This window comes from Mastomys coucha, unplaced genomic scaffold (genome assembly GCF_008632895.1).
Source record: "Mastomys coucha isolate ucsf_1 unplaced genomic scaffold, UCSF_Mcou_1 pScaffold3, whole genome shotgun sequence".
Taxonomy (NCBI): domain Eukaryota; kingdom Metazoa; phylum Chordata; class Mammalia; order Rodentia; family Muridae; genus Mastomys; species Mastomys coucha.
Window position 1 is genome coordinate 70,926,191 of NW_022196909.1, and position 5,161 is coordinate 70,931,351.

The 5,161-nt window shown below is 40.9% G+C and overlaps 1 long non-coding RNA gene across 1 annotated transcript; it reads right to left on the reverse strand.

The window, feature by feature from the left end:
* Window positions 1-27: 27 nt before the first annotated feature.
* On the reverse strand, window positions 28-4,717 carry LOC116075011. Its single transcript, XR_004112379.1, has 3 exons — window positions 1,175-4,717; window positions 658-784; window positions 28-294 (listed from the first exon to the last, which is right to left on the reverse strand). It is a non-coding gene; the product is annotated as an uncharacterized LOC116075011 (long non-coding RNA).
* Window positions 4,718-5,161: the final 444 nt, after the last annotated feature.

The following is a 5,161-nucleotide window of genomic DNA, read 5'->3' on the forward strand; positions in this document are numbered from 1 at the left end:
ATGGTTCTCAAGTGGCTATGATTAAAACTGTGACACCTTATGTCCTTTCCTCTTTCTTAAAGGAATAATTTGTAAACACTGATCAGCTACCTAACACTGAGGTATATGGTATATGAGAATTTAATAAACCTCACAAAGCTGTGCTTGGTTAAACTTTTTTTTTCATTAAAATTTCAGGGTACATTAAAATTTCTTCAGAGACACCTATGTACCAGCTTGCACATGAAAATTACCTTCCATGTCTTCCAGAACTTTGACGATGATCCTCAGTATTGCAGTCTTCCCATTTGTAGCCTAAAATACAGTACCAGAAATGTATATTACTGGAAATTATGCAAAATTTAAATTGTTATCTTTATTGAACTTTACAATAATGCCTGATTTATTTACCAATTCTTCTTCTTTTACAATCAAAATCACAGAAGAGCACCTATCTCTAACACAGTCATGTCTCCTTAAATTAAAAAGTAAAGAAAAAGCCAGGCAGTGGTGGTGCATGTCTTTAATCCCAGCACTTGGGAAGCAGAGGCAGCTGGATTTCTGAGTTTGAGGCCAGCCTGGTCTACAGAGTGAGTTCCAGGACAGCAAGGGCTACACAGAGAAACCCTGTCTCGAAAAACCAAGGGAAAAAAAGTAACGAAAAATTCACATTATTACCTATATAAGTAAGGTTCCAGTAGGTTTCCAGCATCACATCTTTGTAGAGACTCTTCTGAGAAGGATCCAGCAAAGCCCACTCTTCCTGAGAGAAGTTCACATGCACATCCTCATAGGTAACTGCATCCTAAAGTATACGATGTATATGTATGTACATATATATGTGTGTGTGTGTGTGTGTGTGTGTGTGTATAAATAGAAGTTGTGAAGCTGACTACATTTTAAATATACACTTCATTGAATATATATTCAGATAATTGTATCTCAACATATTAATTCCATGTCAGAGAATTTCAAATGCAATCACCAACTCATTTTAGGAGGAAACAGTAAAGGAGACTCAAGCCTCTCATTTGTGTTCACACTGAATAAGAGACTGCATTGTAGGAGAAATGCCTACTAATATATACAAAGAGATACAAACAGAGCAGCGTAATTGAGGATAAATCAGCAAAATTATATCAAAATTATTAACTTCTAAAATGAAGAAAACATGGGCTGATGTGGTGGCACTCACCTTTAATCTCAGCCTCAGGAGGCAGAGACAGGTAAATCTCTTATGATTTTCAGGCCAAACTGGTCTACGTAGTGATCTTCAGGACATCAAAAGGTACATAACGTGACCCTGTCCTGAGGAAATACACACACACACACACACACACACACACACACACACACACACACACAAAGGTAGAAAGTATACAGGGGCTCAGACAAAATTCCTCTAAAGAGTTAAATGCCTTCAGTAAACACCAGACTTTCACATGCTCACATCCATACATATAGGCAAAAGACCCATGTACATATTTTACAAATAAAAACAAAACAAAACATAGGGAGAGCAGTGGGCCTGAATGCAGGAGGTTTCCCATAGAGATCTCTGGCCTGGCTTGGTGAAAGAGTCCTTGCGAAGGGAATTGAGCAAGCGCAGACAGACGGGGCTCTGTCTCTGCCTTGTCTTCCAGGCCACTCTGTTTCTCCGCACTGCCCTGCACTGAGTCGGGTCAGGCTGGGAAGACAGGCCGACTAGCCAGTGAGGAGTGTGGCGCAGCTTTAGGCTGAGTTTTGGGAGAGCAAATCTCTTTCTAAGTGCTACAGCTCTTAGAACAAAAGGCTCAGACCATGGAGTAGATCTTTCATGTGCTTTACTTCCCTGGACATGACATATATATATATATATAGTTTTGGGGGGGTCATTCAGATTTTGTGAGCTGTTATCTCTCATTGGTTTGGGCTGAGAATCTTTATTTGCATGTAAGAGGGCTTGACCAATATCACAAAACTCTCCTGCTGGGGTCACTGTGGGGCGTTTAGGTTGAAATCTGAGCCATCATCTCAGGAGCTATCACTGAACACCTACCATCCCTTGTGAACAAATTTACTCTGCTCAGTGGGTGGTCCAAGGTTCTAAGGTGGCTTCTCTACTGCACCCAGGCTGTCAGAACAGCCCACTGCCCCACAGAGAGCCATAAACCTGCACTCCAATTTCTAGAGATCAGTATTAATGGCATGCAGGCATGTCATTCTGGTGTAAAAAATTACAGCCTCTGACAAAGTTTAAAAGTCAAGATGTGGGTAAAGCTCAGAATAATAACAAATGTTAAGACATGTAGAAAAACATAAGACAAAAATATAAACATAAAAATATCAGATTAGAAAAATGGCTTCTCACAGAAAAGCAACTGCTTCTATTTTACCTTCCATTAAATAGGGATAGAGTCTGTAATGGTGGTGAATAACATTACCTTTTCCTCCCATAATTAAACACTTTGCTGTGTGGTACAGCACCCTCTCAACACATTCTCTATATGTGCAAAGAAGAGCACGTGCATTTTCTTTAATGGTCCTAGTCTCACTGATAATTACTGAATCTGTTTTAGCACATGACTACCATCTGAATTTACCTACACCTCTTTTTCTTTGTAAACCACACAGGTGACATTAATTTCTGACCCTCATTTCTCTTTTTCTCTATGGACCTGTATGTGTCATGAGTAATAACCATGCCACACGGTAAATATTTTGTCTAGAGATCAGTCCATTACCTGTTCATTTAGCCCTGATTTCACAGGACAGAATAAGGGGAAAATATGTCAAATTATTACACAAACAACCTGTCTTAGTAACTGTTCTATGGCTGTGAAAATGCAATATGGCCAAGGTAACTCTAATAATAGAATACTTTTGGGAGTGATTATAGTGATAGTCCATTGTCATCTTGAAAGGAAGGATTATGGTAGGCATTGTGCTGAGTGTTACATCCTGATACATAGGCAGGCAAGCAAAGAGAAACACCTGCCTTGCTCTGGTATTTTGAAACATCAAAGTCACCTAGAACAAATGAGACAAACCTTCTCCCATAGATCATACTGTTTAAGTTTACACAATTCTACTAATTGAAGACCAAGAATCCAGGAGCAGGAGGATGTTGAGCTAATATAAACCATGACAGGAATATAACCTAAATAGAAAACAGCTCTGAAGGAAAAAAAAAGTGAAAGAAAATAAAGGAAATAGAGAAAGAGGGAAAGAGAGAAAAAAGAGAAGGAAAGAGAAAGACAAAAGAAAATATTTCATCCAAAGACTGAGGAGCCAACTCCTCTCAGTGGGTTAAAGGCTTCCTTAATATAACCTTCCCTAGCCTCGCCAGGAAGAGATTAAACAACTGGAGGCCTCCAACTGAAACTTAAGTCCTTACCTTTTCTCCGAATACATGGTATTATCCCTTGTTTCCCTCCCTACACAGTTCCCTTCTGGAACCTAGAAAACCTTAGATGAGGTGAGGTGGAAGCAATGAAGGCTCTCTCCTGCTGTGCTTAAAGTGAGACTGTTGTAGATGATGCTATCTGGAAGCTGCATCTCTAACCGTGCAGACATGCAACACAAGGTATTAAGGCTTTACATTTGATTCAGCTATTTAATAGTTGAAATCTGAAAGTCTTAAATTCCAGCCAACAAGGAGATCTGTCTGATCACAGCTCAGACCATCTCAACTGGGATAAAATGGGGCTCAGCAACATTTTGGGTCTGAGGACTGAGGAGAAAGTGAAACAGGTAGATGACAAAGCTTGCCTTCCATAATACAATCTATGTGGCGAGACAGGGATGGAATCAACTATCTCTGCTTGAGGCCATGGACATCTATCTTCTGTTCTATAGCTAAGGCAGGTTTGGGGGGCTCTACTTGCCTAGAGGTACCATCTCCTTCTATGTTTATGCTAACTTCACAAAAGGATATTACTTTTTTGTTTTGATTTTTTTTTTTTTTTGAGACAGAGTTTCCTCTGTGTAGCCCTGGCTGTGCTGGAACTCACTATGTAAACCAGGCTGGCCTCTAGCTCACAAATTCGGCTACCTCTGCCTCCCAAGTGCTGGGATTAAAGGTGTGCGCCACCACTGCCCAGCCACAAAAGGATATTTCTAAAGAAAAGGCTGTAGCACTGTACATTTAGCTTTTGTGAAGTGTAATCCATCTAGGACTTTCAACCCACCATATTTTCAAACAGTTCATAAGAGACTCACACACAACCCATAATACAAAATGCAGTCCTAACACTGTTGAAATGTCCAAAGTTTCTTTGAACACTCAAGGCAATCTCTTGACTTTGACATCTTATAAATTCACTGTACATTTAACCTCTGAGAAGTGTGGATTCAACTGGGACTTGTGCCTGATGGAGGATAGCCTCACCTTAGCAGAAAATGAGCTAACCTCAAGTAGAAAGCAATTGTGTCCTATGCTGCCATCTTGGCTATTATGTTGAAATATTACAATGAAGAATTTGAGCTGTAAATTCAACAAATGCCCAATAAAAAGTGTCACCATTTTTGATACCAAAGGAAACAGATGAGAATATGTAACCATGAATGAAAAAATAATCAACACACAAGACTGGATAAATATTAAACACAGTGACAACATCTGACATGTGACAACATCTGACATCAAAACTTCAAAAATAGCTGCAATAAAGAAAGAAAATATTAAGAGCGAGGAAAAAAAAAGCAGACAGACAAAAGATAGAAAATATTTCTTCCAGAGAGAAGGAGGAGGAGGAGGACATAACATCTGTCCCAACATCAGGAGTAACTGGGACCAGCAAGACCAGGCACACAGGAACTCCGCCAGCCTACTGGCTCAGGTTCCTTCCGGTCCCAAACACCCAGAGGAAACTCCACTCCCAGGCACTCTAACACACCCAGGATCAGAGGTGAGGAGGACACAACATCTGTCCCAACACTGGGAGTAACTGGGACTAGCAGGACCCAGGAACTCTGCCAGCCCAGTGGCTCGGGTTGCTTCCGGTCTGTCTGGGCCGACCTGTGCCCTGAGCAGACCTTGAGTGCAAGCTCCACAGCCAGTCCCACAATACCCAGAGGAAGCTCCACTCCCAGGTACTCTAACAAGCCCAGGTTTCACAGGATCCCAGAATCACAGGATCACAGAGACAGCTTGACTCTGAGGAGTTCTAACACAATCAGGATCACAGAAAAGACAGGCTCC